The following is a 16,527-nucleotide window of genomic DNA, read 5'->3' on the forward strand; positions in this document are numbered from 1 at the left end:
AGAATAAACAGTACAAACAATAATAACGAATGCAGCAATACATTCAAAGAAAAGCACAGTAACTGCTAGATGGTGCAATCTGATTGTAGTGCAAAACGAAATGGAATAACTGAGAGAGGTCTGAAAACATGAAAGCACCACAGGAAAAGAATGTGAAAGAGGTGATAGGTTTCGAGCAGGGGTTCCCAACCTGGGGTCCACAGACCCCCTCAGATAATGTTAAGGGTCCATGGCATAAAAAGGGTTGGGAACCCCTGGTTTAGAGTCTGACAGCAGTGGGTAAAAAAAACTGCTCTTAAGTCTTAAATGTCAGGACTTTCAAGCTCCTATAGCATCTTCCAGAAGACAGAAGAGAGAACAGGGAACTGCTAGGTTGTCAAATATCATTTCTGACTATATCAGCCTCCTGAAGCAACTTCCTGAAGTGGAATAAATGGAATGAAGTGACAGGCCTGTGATGAATTGGGCTATGTTTATCACATTCTGCTGGTCCTGTTGGCCCAGAGCAGAGTAGTTGCCATACCAGAAGAGACTAACGCATCAGAATGCTTCCTACAATCTGTAGAAGTTCAAGATAATCCTCGTGCCCATGCCAAATTTTCTCCTGCACCAAAGAAAATAAATAAGGTGATGTGCTTGATCACGCCATCAGTATGAAGGGTCACAAGCGGTTGCTTGTGATAGGGTTGCCCAGGGGTAAAAACGGGTGTTGTCAGGCTGGGTTGAAACAGGGTTGTTATGGCAAAGTTCAGTATCTTTGATCTGTGGACCACAGGAGAGACAGGGTGGAGCCAAGTGCAGAGGAGACCTGAGAGGAACAAGGAGTTGGATGAAGAAACTTTGAGGATTGGTTTATGGGGAACTCAAGAATCACCACACAAGGCATAGGCAAACTCAAGACTGAGCAAAGACAAAAAAAAAAATTAGAGGGAACTTAAACAGAGAAACTAAACAAGGCACAAGTGAAAATAATCAACTAATAAATCAGGGGAGGAGAGGAGTCTGGAAGACTCTGGCACCCCCTGCTGATCAGACCAAGGTATGACAGGATCCTGCTCCTCTGCCACCCGATGGCCAGCACCTGGCAGCCCAGGGCAATCCAGGTGGCGACAGGAGGAAATCTCTGATCAGGTCCAGATTCAGGAAATCATGAGGGGGATCACATTCCCTCTGGGCCGTAACCCTCCTAATCCACCACGTACTGGAGCCAGCCACAAATCAGCTGGAGTCTAGAAGCCAACATACCATGTACACTGGCTGACCTCTGATGAGATGAGGAGCCAGGGGCGTTCTTGGGACTGTCAGCAGCAGACTGTACAGAAGAGCTTTAGATGTGAGACATAGAAGGCGGCGTTGATATACCCATGGTGTGTGGCAACTGAAGATGGTAAGAAATTGGGTTGATCCGATGGAGAAGTTCCAAGGGTCTGATGTATCATGGTATCAGTTTCCGAGACTCAACCCCCTGCAGAAAGCCTATGGTGGAGACCTAGTCCTTCTGATCAGGACGGAACAAAGTCCTCGGCACCTTTGTTGGTTGGCCTGCCTCTGTTGTTGCAAAGAGGCCTTCAGGAGGGCTGCTCAAGCTTTCCTCAACCTCCGCTGACAACGATGGACCAGCTGTTCAGCAGGCTGGACTCCTGGGGTGGGTAGCCAAACTGGCATTCAAAGGGAGACATTCCTGTAGAAGAGTGGTGCAGAGTACTATGTTGTTCAGCAGGCTGGACTCCTGGGGTGAGTAGCCAAACTGGCATTCAAAGGGAGACATTCCTGTAGAAGAGTGGTGCAGAGTACTATGTTGTTCAGCAGGCTGGACAACTGGGGTGGGTAGCCAAACTGGCATTCAAAGGGAGACATTCCTGTAGAAGAGTGGTGCAGAGTACTATGTTGTTCAGCAGGCTGGACTCCTGGGGTGAGTAGCCAAACTGGCATTCAAAGGGAGACATTCCTGTAGAAGAGTGGTGCAGAGTACTATGTTGTTCAGCAGGCTGGACTCCTGGGGTGGGTAGCCAAACTGGCATTCAAAGGGAGACATTCCTGTAGAAGAGTGGTGCAGAGTACTATGTTGTTCAGCAGGCTGGACTCCTGGGGTGAGTAGCCAAACTGGCATTCAAAGGGAGGCATTCCTGTAGAAGAGTGGTGCAGAGTACTATGTTGTTCAGCAGGCTGGACTCCTGGGGTGGGTAGCCAAACTGGCATTCAAAGGGAGACATTCCTGTAGAAGAGTGGTGCAGAGTACTATGTTGTTCAGCAGGCTGGACTCCTGGGGTGGGTAGCCAAACTGGCATTCAAAGGGAGACATTCCTGTGGAAGAGTGGTGCAGAGTACTATGTTGTTCAGCAGGCTGGACTCCTGGGGTGGGTAGCCAAACTGGCATTCAAAGGGAGACATTCCTGTAGAAGAGTGGTGCAGAGTACTATGTTGTTCAGCAGGCTGGACTCCTGGGGTGGGTAGCCAAACTGGCATTCAAAGGGAGACATTCCTGTAGAAGAGTGGTGCAGAGTACTATGTTGTTCAGCAGGCTGGACTCCTGGGGTGGGTAGCCAAACTGGCATTCAAAGGGAGACATTCCTGTAGAAGAGTGGTGCAGAGTACTATGTTGTTCAGCAGGCTGGACTCCTGGGGTGGGTAGCCAAACTGGCATTCAAAGGGAGACATTCCTGTAGAAGAGTGGTGCAGAGTACTATGTTGTTCAGCAGGCTGGACTCCTGGGGTGGGTAGCCAAACTGGCATTCAAAGGGAGACATTCCTGTGGAAGAGTGGTGCAGAGTACTATGTTGTTCAGCAGGCTGGACTCCTGGGGTGGGTAGCCAAACTGGCATTCAAAGGGAGACATTCCTGTGGAAGAGTGGTGCAGAGTACTATGTTGTTCAGCAGGCTGGACTCCTGGGGTGGGTAGCCAAACTGGCATTCAAAGGGAGACATTCCTGTGGAAGAGTGGTGCAGAGTACTATGTTGTTCAGCAGGCTGGACTCCTGGGGTGGGTAGCCAAACTGGCATTCAAAGGGAGACATTCCTGTGGAAGAGTGGTGCAGAGTACTATGTTGTTCAGCAGGCTGGACTGCTGGGGTGGGTAGCCAAACTGGCATTCAAAGGGAGACATTCCTGTGGAAGAGTGGTGCAGAGTACTATGTTGTTCAGCAGGCTGGACAACTGGGGTGGGTAGCCAAACTGGCATTCAAAGGGAGACATTCCTGTAGAAGAGTGGTGCAGAGTACTATGTTGTTCAGCAGGCTGGACAACTGGGGTGGGTAGCCAAACTGGCATTCAAAGGGAGACATTCCTGTAGAAGAGTGGTGCAGAGTACTATGTTGTTCAGCAGGCTGGACAACTGGGGTGGGTAGCCAAACTGGCATTCAAAGGGAGACATTCCTGTAGAAGAGTGGTGCAGAGTACTATGTTGTTCAGCAGGCTGGACTCCTGGGGTGGGTAGCCAAACTGGCATTCAAAGGGAGACATTCCTGTAGAAGAGTGGTGCAGAGTACTATGTTGTTCAGCAGGCTGGACTCCTGGGGTGGGTAGCCAAACTGGCATTCAAAGGGAGGCATTCCTGTAGAAGAGTGGTGCAGAGTACTATGTTGTTCAGCAGGCTGGACTCCTGGGGTGGGTAGCCAAACTGGCATTCAAAGGGAGACATTCCTGTAGAAGAGTGGTGCAGAGTACTATGTTGTTCAGCAGGCTGGACTCCTGGGGTGAGTAGCCAAACTGGCATTCAAAGGGAGGCATTCCTGTAGAAGAGTGGTGCAGAGTACTATGTTGTTCAGCAGGCTGGACTCCTGGGGTGGGTAGCCAAACTGGCATTCAAAGGGAGACATTCCTGTAGAAGAGTGGTGCAGAGTACTATGTTGTTCAGCAGGCTGGACTCCTGGGGTGGGTAGCCAAACTGGCATTCAAAGGGAGACATTCCTGTGGAAGAGTGGTGCAGAGTACTATGTTGTTCAGCAGGCTGGACTCCTGGGGTGGGTAGCCAAACTGGCATTCAAAGGGAGACATTCCTGTAGAAGAGTGGTGCAGAGTACTATGTTGTTCAGCAGGCTGGACTCCTGGGGTGGGTAGCCAAACTGGCATTCAAAGGGAGGCATTCCTGTAGAAGAGTGGTGCAGAGTACTATGTTGTTCAGCAGGCTGGACTCCTGGGGTGGGTAGCCAAACTGGCATTCAAAGGGAGACATTCCTGTAGAAGAGTGGTGCAGAGTACTATGTTGTTCAGCAGGCTGGACTCCTGGGGTGGGTAGCCAAACTGGCATTCAAAGGGAGACATTCCTGTAGAAGAGTGGTGCAGAGTACTATGTTGTTCAGCAGGCTGGACTCCTGGGGTGGGTAGCCAAACTGGCATTCAAAGGGAGGCATTCCTGTAGAAGAGTGGTGCAGAGTACTATGTTGTTCAGCAGGCTGGACTCCTGGGGTGGGTAGCCAAACTGGCATTCAAAGGGAGACATTCCTGTAGAAGAGTGGTGCAGAGTACTATGTTGTTCAACAGGCTGGACTCCTGGGGTGGGTAGCCAAACTGGCATTCAAAGGGAGACATTCCTGTAGAAGAGTGGTGCAGAGTACTATGTTGTTCAGCAGGCTGGACTCCTGGGGTGGGTAGCCAAACTGGCATTCAAAGGGAGACATTCCTGTAGAAGAGTGGTGCAGAGTACTATGTTGTTCAGCAGGCTGGACTCCTGGGGTGGGTAGCCAAACTGGCATTCAAAGGGAGGCATTCCTGTAGAAGAGTGGTGCAGAGTACTATGTTGTTCAGCAGGCTGGACTCCTGGGGTGGGTAGCCAAACTGGCATTCAAAGGGAGACATTCCTGTAGAAGAGTGGTGCAGAGTACTATGTTGTTCAGCAGGCTGGACTCCTGGGGTGGGTAGCCAAACTGGCATTCAAAGGGAGACATTCCTGTAGAAGAGTGGTGCAGAGTACTATGTTGTTCAGCAGGCTGGACTCCTGGGGTGGGTAGCCAAACTGGCATTCAAAGGGAGACATTCCTGTAGAAGAGTGGTGCAGAGTACTATGTTGTTCAGCAGGCTGGACTCCTGGGGTGGGTAGCCAAACCTGCATTCAAAGGGAGACATTCCTGTAGAAGAGTGGTGCAGAGTACTATGTTGTTCAGGAGGCTGGACTCCTGGGGTGGGTAGTGTTGGGCTTGAAATTCTGCCCTGTGTTCGTTTAGGAAGAGAGACAACTTACACCGGAATATTACAAAACGTGGCTTTATTGCAGAATTCGTAACTGGCACAGCGAATCCACGGAGTCGCTGGAGAAGGCGTTCTGTTTTCCCCTTACAATCTGCTCTTATTTATACCCCTTTTCCCCCCAGCACACCCCCCGCTACATATTAGGTAATATCGGGCACTTGTGTCCATCTTATTGGCCCGCAGCCATATGCTCACGAGTTACCTGTTTCTTTTGTTTACTGAATCGCATGACACTAATAGTATCGGTGTAGCGGGGTCCCCAGTTTCGCTCCCCCCTCCCTCGCATCCCGGCCTCCTAACATTATGTGTGTTACGTGAGCCACTCCTGACCTGTAATGGCAGTCTCGAATTAACCCCAACACTCCCTCCCTTGGCCTCCCAGAGGCCACATCCCCACATCCCTTACAATCTTTTCCGCGGCTGCCGGGATCAGGCAGAGAGGTGAGCGTCCCCCGGCACTCTTTGGCGTGTCCTCCCTATTTGCTTATCCTGATTTGTCCGACCTAGGGTCACAAAATATGGGTAGGGGTTCCCTAAACATCCGCAATTTTTACAAGTAGCATGCAACATTTCAGAAAACTTAATCAATAACAAATTCACAATCCCCCCCTTGCCATGGTCCATTTCAGTCCGTGTCCTCACATAGCGCGTCCGCTTTCCGGGAGGGCCGTGTCCTCCCCTTCCACCGGGAACAAGGGTGCCTGGTACGCCGGTGGAGGTCCATTCTTTCCAGTCAAGGCTCGATCTATAGTCCGGATGACTAGGGTCCTAATACAGGGTATGCAACAACAACCACACGTGATAAAGATAGCAATTGAAATAGACAGTCCTAGAGCCGACTGTCCCAGAAACGCTCCCCACTTGCCAGAGATCTTATTTAGCCAGTAGAAAATGATGCCAGTTATTGTCCCCCTCCCTTCTTACCTTTTAATGCCCTGTTGGAGACCTCGGCGACAGGGTATGGACCATGCCACCGTTTTCCGTTCCAGGTGAGCTTCCCTGGGCCTCGGAGGAACACTTCCACTCCTACCTTGATGGTGTCCGACCCCTGCGGCTGCTCACTGTTAGATTATTGAACTCGCACAGTTATCAATTTTACCATATTTCTAAAAACTCTCATATACTCTGTTACTCAACACACCAATGTCTGAGTTTTGGTAACTCGAAATTGAAGTGCTCCATGGCTCCCTAGTACACAGAGAGGATCAAATGTGGGACGGTCGCCTTTCAAAACCTGACCGCGTGGGAGATTTCTCCTCTTAACAACCAGTCTAAGGTAGGCGCCGTCATTATCCCTGTGTACTACGGTGCCCGCAACACTTTTCTCCTCACTCCTGAGACTTTTATGCCCATCGTGGGCGGCGGGTACCCTCACTCAGAAGACTTTTCCACGGTCGGAGGATCTTCCTAAAAACAGATAAGAGTTAGTACTTACCAGTCACGATTCTGCACCGGGAATGATCTCACCCAGGGTAATTTGGGGTTGGTGAGGATCCGTCAGCAGACAAGATCTAACTCAGTGATTTAACTATCTAGTGGAAGTCTTTGATATAACAGGCACTTCCTGACCTTAGTCGAGCTTGCGGCCGCAAGTTGTCTGCCGTCGGACCCGCCAGCCTGTGTTGTCTCTCCCTCCCCACGTCGGGGTCACCAAATGTTGGGCTTGAAATTCTGCCCTGTGTTCGTTTAGGAAGAGAGACAACTTACACCGGAATATTACAAAACGTGGCTTTATTGCAGAATTCGTAACTGGCACAGCGAATCCACGGAGTCGCTGGAGAAGGCGTTCTGTTTTCCCCTTACAATCTGCTCTTATTTATACCCCTTTTCCCCCCAGCACACCCCCCGCTACATATTAGGTAATATCGGGCACTTGTGTCCATCTTATTGGCCCGCAGCCATATGCTCACGAGTTACCTGTTTCTTTTGTTTACTGAATCGCGTGACACTAATAGTATCGGTGTAGCGGGGTCCCCAGTTTCGCTCCCCCCTCCCTCGCATCCCGGCCTCCTAACATTATGTGTGTTACGTGAGCCACTCCTGACCTGTAATGGCAGTCTCGAATTAACCCCAACAGTAGCCAAACTGGCATTCAAAGGGAGACATTCCTGTAGAAGAGTGGTGCAGAGTACTATGTTGTTCAGCAGGCTGGACTCCTGGGGTGGGTAGCCAAACCTGCATTCAAAGGGAGACATTCCTGTAGAAGAGTGGTGCAGAGTACTATGTTGTTCAGCAGGCTGGACTCCTGGGGTGGGTAGCCAAACTGGCATTCAAAGGGAGACATTCCTGTAGAAGAGTGGTGCAGAGTACTATGTTGTTCAGCAGGCTGGACTCCTGGGGTGGGTAGCCAAACTGGCATTCAAAGGGAGACATTCCTGTAGAAGAGTGGTGCAGAGTACTATGTTGTTCAGCAGGCTGGACTCCTGGGGTGGGTAGCCAAACTGGCATTCAAAGGGAGACATTCCTGTAGAAGAGTGGTGCAGAGTACTATGTGCAAACTCTGATGATCACTCCAAGTGGTTGTGTTTCCAGGACATTTTCCAAGTCCTGGTTGGTCCTCTCCATCTGCCCACTGAACTGGTGGTGAAATCCTGATGAGAAGCTGACTATAGCTCCAATTAGCCAACAGAAGGTCTTCCAGAACTGGAAGGTGAACTGAGGGCCTCATTCAGAAACAACGTCCCAGAGAAAGCCATGGAACCTAAACATGTGTTTCAGCAAAAGGCTGACCACCTCCCAAGCTGAGGGAAGTGGGTAGGGACACAAGTGACAGGCCTTGTAGTACCGGTTCACCAGCACCACAGTCACAGTGTTACTTCATAATAATGGCAGATTGGTAATGAAGTCCATGGAGATATGGGACCAGGAACAAGAAGAAATGGGCAGTGAGTGTAGAGCAGACCCTGTGAACGTGATCTGGGCTCCTTGTTCTGGGCGCAAATATAACAGGCTGCCACATATGATTTAACATCCCCATCCATGCCCCACCACCAGAACCACCTCTTGATAAACTTGGCCATTAAGCAAGCCTGTCCTGCAATACCCCCCACTGTAACACACCTGGACAGAGCTAGGGACAAGAAGGCAACCTGGTAAACCATTTTCTGGATCAGCCTCCTGCTGTTGTGGTCTCCTGACAATGGTCTCAACTTCTCAATCGGACTGGACCTTGAGATGATGTGTTCTGGGATGGTGACCAGGTCTGGTTGTTCATACTGCCTGGACAGAGCCCAGCTTCTGGTTCTTCCAACCTGGGCAGCGGGTAAAAATCAAAAGGGTTAAAAAAGAAAGACAACTGAGCCTGGTACAAATTTAACCTCTTCGCCTCTTGAATATAGGCTAGGTTCTTGTGATTGTTCCTGAACACAAAATGAATGTTTGGTCCCCTCCAGCCAGTTGTCTGCACTCCTCCAGGGCTAATATGACCACCATCAGCTCTCTATGTCATAATTCCACTCTGCAGGACAGAGCTGCCTGGGGAAGAAAGCACAAGGATGGAGTTTGGCAGGCAGGGGTCATTGTGAAAGAACAGCCCCAAACCCCAACATCTAAGGCATCCACTTCGACAGTAAATGGCAGCTCTGGGTCAGGGAAAACAAGGACAGGAGCTATTATATTCCTTTCCTGGAAAGCTACCTCAGCTTCTGGGGTCCAGTGAAATGGGCTGGAGGTTCCCTGATGGTCTAGGTCATGCCAGGTTCTATCTGCAAATTCCCCTAAGAAACAGTAAACTTGAGGAAGGAGACCATGGAGATGTGGAACTCACTCTTTGCCAGTTTAACAAATAGTTGGTTCAGAGGTAAACAATGAAAGAACCTTTGAACATGTTGGACATGCTCTTGTAGATCTTGGAGGAGATGAGTATATCATCCAGGTACGCAAAAAAAAGTGATTTATTATCTCTCAGAGAGCATCACTGATTAAGGGCCTGGAAGATCACAGGGACTTCATCAACATCACTTGACTAAACTGAACAGCATCACAAGATATTCACAGTGGTCAGTGGGAGTGTTAAAAATAGTCTTCCATTTATCACTCTCCTGAATGCAAATCAGGTTGTGAGCATTTCGGAAATCCAGTTTAGTAAAGATAGTTGCCCCTTGCAGCAATTCGGAAGTCGTGGTCATCAGCGGCATGGGGTACCTGTTCTTCACTGTGATCTTAGTGAGACCTCAATAACCTATAGATAGTTGAAGTCCACTGTCCTTTTTAGCCACAAAGAAGCAACTGCACCAGCAGGGGATGTGGACGGGTGGATGAAACCAGATACTAGGGCATCACGAATGTACCCCTCCAAGGCCAACCTTTCTGGAGCTGACAGTGAGAAGAGTCTTCTTGGGGCAGGCAGCAATTCAATTGTACAGTTAAAGGTTCAATGAGGCGGAAGCGTTATGGCCCTTACTAAAAACCAGCAGCAAGTCTGTATACTCACGAGAGGTGGGTGGGCAGCCTAGGAGAGGTGGGTAGGCAGGCGGCCTGGCAACAAGAAGACAATTTGTGAAGTGTACCAGCCAATCTGTGGGTTGTGGAGGGCTATCCAGGGCTGTCCTAAGATCAAAAGGAATTCAAAAGAATGGATGAGGTGAAACTGGATTGTCTCGGTATGCCGCTCTATATGTAGACAGATGTGAGCATGAGGTTGCCGATCCTCCCAGGGCCCAGAGATCTTCTATCCAGAGCTGTGGCCATAAATGGTTGTTCAGGATAGGCCAGATAACTCAGAGATGTCTTGCTAACCCAAGGTCCATGAAACTGGCATGTTGCACCAGAATCCAGGAAGGCTCCAAGGGCATGTTGATGTTTGCCCCAGAGATGGAGGTAGACAGCACCACCGCAGATGTAGCAGACCTAGGAGGAATGGTGGAAACCATCACAGAGTTCCCTCCCCTGGACAAGTCTGGATGTTTTACCGACAACTCGGGAAAGGCAGAACAGAAATAGCCCAGCTCACCACAACAGAGACAGCCCTTTCCCTTCATTCTCCCGCCTCACTCTGCTGGAGAAAGCCAGGTTCTGCCTAGTTGCATCAGTCCTTCTGGAGGAAGATGACAGGAACTGGGGGTTATACATGACAGCACTGAGGACAATGGGCTGGAGGGCTTGGAGACTGGCAGCCCTAGAGAACTCATTGCAGCATTCTCCTCTCCCTTCTAGAAACAATTGTCAACCCAGATAGAGCTATTCATAAGGGTCTCAAGATCTTCAACTGGATCTCTGGCTGCCAATGCATCTTAAATTTCACCTGATAACCCACAGCGGAACATAGCAATAAGGGTTTCCATGTTCTAACCACTCTCTACTGCCAGGGTGCCGAACTCAATTGCATAGTCAGCCACACTATGGGTATCCTGACAAATCTGGAGGAGTCGGTTGGTCATCTCTCGTCTGCTGACTGGGTGGTCAAACACCCTCTTCATCTCACTGGTGAAGAGGTACTCATCTGCACAACTTGGAGAGTTCTTCTCCCAGAATGCCAGAGCCCAGGCAAGAGCTTTGCCAGTGAAGACAGAGAGGATATAAGCCACTTTGCAGCAGTCAAAGGGGGACTTGGTGGGCTGCAACTCAAAAATTAGAGTACAGCAAGTAAGAAACCCTCCATAGGACCCTGGGTTGCCATCAAATCATTCAGATGCCAGCAGGTTCAGAGACTCAGGAGTTGGGGTATCAGCAGGGGTTTGCTGGCTCAGTGAGCACCTGCAGGGCAGTCAAGGTCTGCTGGAGCATACATTCATGTCCACTCACTGTGACTTCCTGGCTGACCAGCACTGATCAGAGATGCTCACATTCTGGTAGGTCTTTGCTGAACATCAGTATTACTGTAACAAGGGGTGGTTGCCAGGCTGAGTTTAAATGGGCCTGTTATGGTGAAGTTCAGTACCTTTAAACCAGTGGTCCCCAACCTCCGGGCCACGGCCCGGTATCGGTCCACGCCCCGGAGGTTGGGGACCACGGCTTTAAACAATGGACTACCAGGGGAGACATAGATCAGGTGAAGCCATTTGCAGAGGAGACCAGAGATGAGGATGGAGTTGAACAAAGAATCTTTACTTGAGGATTGGCTTGTAGGGAAATCAAGGATCATCACGCACAAGGTAGGGAAACTTAAGACTGAGCAAAGACAAAAAAAAAACTGAGGGGCCTAAAATATAGAAACTAAACAAGACACAGGTGCACATAACTAAAACAAGATTCAGGTGAAGATAATCAACTAATAAGCAGAGGTGATGGATCGTTGAAGTCCAGAGGACACTAGCGCCCCCTGGTGATCAGTTGAGACATGACACTAGGAACTTGAAGCTGTTGACTATCTTTATAGCACCTCGCATTGATGAGGACACAGTTATGTTCATTTCATAACCCTATCACCCCAACCCACTTCATAGAATCATAAAGTCATAGTACACTACAGCATAGAAACAGGCCCTTCAGCCACCTAGTCCATGCTGAGCTAATAATCTGCCTAGTCCAAAAGACATTGGAGCAGAATTAGGCCTTCTGGCCCATGGAGTATGTTTCGCCATTCAATCATGGCTGATCTTTTTTCTCTATCTTCTCCTCAACTCCAGTTCCCAGCCTTCTCCCCATAACCTTTGATGCCATGCCCAATCAAGAACCTATCAATCTCTGCCTTAAATACACCCAGTGACCTGGCCTCCACAGCAGCATGTGGCAACAAATTCCAAATTCACCACCCTTTGGCTAAAGAAATTTCTCAGCATCTCTGTTTTGAAAGGGTGCCCCTCTATCGTGAGGCTATACCCTCTTGTCCTAGACTCTCCCACATCTACTCTGTCTAGGCCTTTCAACATTCAAAAAGTTTCAATGAGATCCTGCCTCATCCTTCTGAATTCCAGTGAGTACAGACCCAAAGCCATCAAATGTTCCACGTATGATAACCCTTTCATTCCTGGAATCATCCTTGTTTACCCTCCTCTGGACCCTCTCCAATGCCAGCACACCTTTTCTAAGAGGAGGGGCCCAAAACTGTTCAAAATACTCAAGATAAGGCCTCACCAGGGCTGTATAAAGCCTCAGCATCACATACTTGCTTTTGTATTCTAGACCTCTTGAAATGGATGCTAACATGGAATTTGCCTTCTTCACCACTGACTCATTCTGCAAGTTAACCTTCAGGGTGTTCTGCACATGGACTCCCAAGTCCCTCTGCATCTCAGATTCCTGGATTTTCTTGCCGGTAAGAAAATAGTCCTCACATTTATTTCTACTACCAAAGTGCATGACCATGCATTTTCCAACATTGTATTTCATTTGTAACTTTCTTGCCCATTCTCCTAATCTAAGTCCTTCTGCATCCTACCTGTTTCCTCAACACTACCTGCCCCTCCACCAATCTTCGTATCATCTGCAAACTTGGCAACATCATCATCTAAATCATTTCTATACAGCATAAAAAGAAGTGGTCCCAACACCAACCACTGCAGAACACCACGAGTCACTGGCATCCAACCAGAAAGGGATCCTTTTATTCCCACTCGCTACCTCCTACCAATCAGCCAATGCTCTAACCACGTTAGTAACTTTCCTGTAATAGCATGGGCTCTTAATTTGGTAAGCAGCTTCATGTGTGGCACCTTGTCAAAGGCCTTCTGAAAGTCCAAATATACAACATCCACTACATCCCCTTTATCTATCCTACTTGTAATCTCCTCAAAGAATTCCAACAGGTTTGTCGGACAGGATTTTCCCCGGAGGAAACCATGCTGACTTTGTAATTTCTTGTCATGTGTCACTAAGTACTCCATCACCTCATCCTTTACAATTGACTCCAATAACTTCACACCACTGAGGTCAGGCTAACTGGTCTATAATTTCTTTTCTGTTGCCTTCCTCCTTTCTTAAAGAGTGGAGTGACATTTGCAATTTTCCAGTTTTCTGGCACCACGCCAGGGTCGAATGATTTTTGAAAGATCATTTCTAATGACGCCACAATCTCTAAACTACCTCTTTCCGAACCCTAGGGTGCAGTTCCTCTGATCCAAGTGACTTATGTATCTTTAGGTCTTTCAGCTTTTTGAGCATCTTCTCTCTTGTAACAGTAGAACATAGAAAACATAGAAAATCTACAGCACAATACAGGCCTTTCGGTCCACAAAGCCATGCCAAACATGTCTCTACCTTAGATATTACTAGTGTTACCCATAGCCCTATATTTTTCTAAGCTCCATGTACCTATCCAAAAGTCTCTTAAAAGACCCTATCGTATCCTCCTCCACAACCGTTGCCGGCGACCCATTCCACGCACTCACCACTCTCTGCATAAAAAACTTAGCCCTGACATCTCCTCTGTACCTTCTCCCAAGTACCTTAAACCTGTGCCCTCTTGTGGCAGCTATTTCAGCCCTTGGAAAAAGCCTCTGACTATCCACACGTTCAATAACTCTCATCATCTTATGCACCTCTCATTCTCCATCACTCCAAGGAGAAAAGACCAAGTTCACTCAACCTGTTTTCATAGGACATGTTCCCCAATCCAGGCAACATCCTTGTAAATCTCCTCTGCACCCTTTCTATGGTTTCCACATCCTTCTTGTAGTAAGGCAACCAGAACTGAGCACAGTACTCCAAGTGGAGTCTGACCAGGGTCCTATATAGCTGCAACATTACCTCTCGGTTCTTAAATTCAATTCCATGGTTGATGAAGGCCAATACACCGTATGCCTTCTTAACCACAGAGACAACCTGTGCAACTGCTTTGAGTGTTCTATGGACTCGGACCGCAAGATCCCTCTGGTCCTCCACACTGCCAAGAGTCTTAGCATTAATACTATATTCTGCCATCATATTTGATGGTCAAGAAGTGTTTGGAAGGCAACAGTAACTTAAATAACCACACATTACCACAGTGGTGTGCAGAAGAGCATCTCTGAACACACATCAACCACAAACATACACTTCACACTTATCTGGGATGAACTCCATGTGCCACTTGTCAGCCCAGTTTTGCATCCTATCAATGTCCCGCTGTAACCTCTGACAGCTCTCCACACTATCCAACCTTTGTGTCATCAGCAAACTTACTAACCCATCCCTCCACTTCCTCATCCAGGTCATTTATAAAAATCATGAAGAGTAAGGGTCCCAGGACAGATCCCTGAGGCACGCCACTGGTCATCGACCATGCAGAATATGACCCATCTACAACCACTCTTTGGCTTCTGTGGGCCAGCCAATTCTGGATCCACAAAGCAATGTCCCCTTGGGTATAATATAATAGTAGGGATGATGATTTTTAGCATTGTAGGAGATTAAGATTTTTTAATGTGTCTGAGCCGTGAGTGCGGGCTGTGGCTACCACCTCGGGATCTCATGCCTCATTATTTTCTCAATAAGCCTTGCATGGGGTACCTTATCAAATGCCTTGCTGAAATCCATATACACTACATCTACTGCTCTTCCTTCATCAATGTGTTTAGCCACATCCTCAAAAAATTCAATCAGGCTCATAAGGCATGACCTGCCTATGACAAAGCCATGCTGACTATTCCTCATCATATTATACCTCTCCAAATGTTCATAAATCCTGCCTCTCAGGATCTTCTCCATCAACTTACCAACCACTGAAGTAAGACTCACTCGTCTATAATTTCCTGGGCTACCTCTACTCCCTTTCTTGAATAAAGGAACAACATCCACAACCCTCCAATCCTCCAGAACCTCTCCTGTCCCCATTGATGATGCAAAGATCATCGCCAGAGACTCAGCAATCTCCTCCCTCGCCTCCCACAGTAGCCTGGGGTACATCTCGGCACAGACTAGAAGGGCTGAGATGGCCTGTTTCTGTGCTGTGATTGTTATATGGTTTATATCTCATCTGGTCCCAGCAACTTATCCAACTTGATGCTTTCCAAAAGCTCCAGCACATCCTCCTTCTTAATATCTACATGCTCAAGCTTTTCAGTCCACTGCAAGTCATCACTACAATCACCAAGATCCTTTTGCATAGTGTCAGGCAGGTGAGAAACTGCTAGAAGATTCAGCAGTCTAATGAACAAGGAGGCAATTAAAAGCGAGAGAGGACTCTGACTTGGTTTTGATAACACTTTTAATTGTAACCTTGAGAGAGAGAGTACGGCACCAGCTGAGACATGAGCTGGGAAATCGCCATGGTAACAGCTCAGAGCAGTTGAGTTAATGGACGGTTGGAATTTCAAATGGACTGTAAAAAGGTTGAGGCATTGGCCTGATAACGACAGAGGAGACACGACACGGGAGAAGTGCGGAAGCTACCCGAGAAACCACTGGTGGAGTTTAAGACCACCATGAGGGTGGAGGCCATGGACCAATTAATTTCGACCCGTGATTACCAGTGTGGGTAAGAGCTTGCCTGTGGGGGTCTGCTGGTGGTGAACCCGTGCCGTGGGTTAGTAAACCGTTCCCTAGAAGGGGCTCTGTCCATCTGTGTCTGTGTGGGGTTCACACGAAGTGACTCTAAAGACTTCGGAAGCAAGAACAACTAAAGCTGCCAACTTAAACATCAACTCAATTATCTCTCTCTCTCTCCATCAATTCAACTCAACACAACACAAAGTGAACTGAACTGCTTAAACTTATCTGACACCATAAGACTGATATCTACCTCCGGGACTATTATCTTTGTATCCACACACACACATTTATGGATATGTATATATAATAGTTTATAACCTGTATCGTATTATCCGGTTTTAATGATATTAATTCGTAGTAGTAATAAATATAGTCTTAGTTTATAGTAAACCAGACTCCAGGTGTGTTCCATTTCTGCTGGTCCTTTTCAATTTGTCATGGGATTCATGACAATAGTGAATACTGAAGTATTCATTAAGTACCTCTGCTATTTCCTCCGGTTCCATACACACTTTCCCACTGTCACACTTGATAGGTCCTATTCTTTCACATCTTATCCTCTTCCTCTTCACATACTTGTAGAATGCCTTGGGATTTTTCTTAATCCTGCCCACCAAGGCCTTCTCATGGCCCCTTCTGGCTCTCCTAATTTCCTTCTTAAGCTCCTACCTGTTAGGATCTCTAACATTACCTAGCTCTCTGATCCTTTCGTAAGCTTTTCTTTTCTTCTTAACTAGATTTACTACAGCCTTTGTACGCCACGGTTCCTGTACCCTAACATAACTTCCCTGCCTCATTGGAACGTACCTACGCAGAACTCCACACAAATATCCCCTGAACATTTGCCACATTTCTTCCGTACCCGTCCCTGAGAACATCTGTTCCCAACTTAAGCTTCCAACTTCCTGCCTGATAGCCTCATTATTCTCCTTACTCCAATTTAATGCTTTTCTAACTCGTCTATTCCTATCGCTCTCCAATGTTATTGAAAAGGAG

The 16,527-nt window shown here is 47.9% G+C and overlaps 1 long non-coding RNA gene across 1 annotated transcript; it reads right to left on the minus strand.

Moving 5' to 3' along the window:
- Positions 1-5,183: 5,183 nt before the first annotated feature.
- LOC140730507 (uncharacterized) lies at positions 5,184-6,418 on the minus strand. The gene is made up of 2 exons (XR_012099620.1): positions 6,109-6,418; positions 5,184-5,952 (listed from the first exon to the last, which is right to left on the minus strand). It is a non-coding gene; the product is annotated as an uncharacterized lncRNA (long non-coding RNA).
- Between the last annotated feature and the right edge of the window lie 10,109 nt (positions 6,419-16,527).

This window comes from Hemitrygon akajei, chromosome 7, assembly GCF_048418815.1.
Source record: "Hemitrygon akajei chromosome 7, sHemAka1.3, whole genome shotgun sequence".
Lineage (NCBI taxonomy): Eukaryota > Metazoa > Chordata > Chondrichthyes > Myliobatiformes > Dasyatidae > Hemitrygon > Hemitrygon akajei.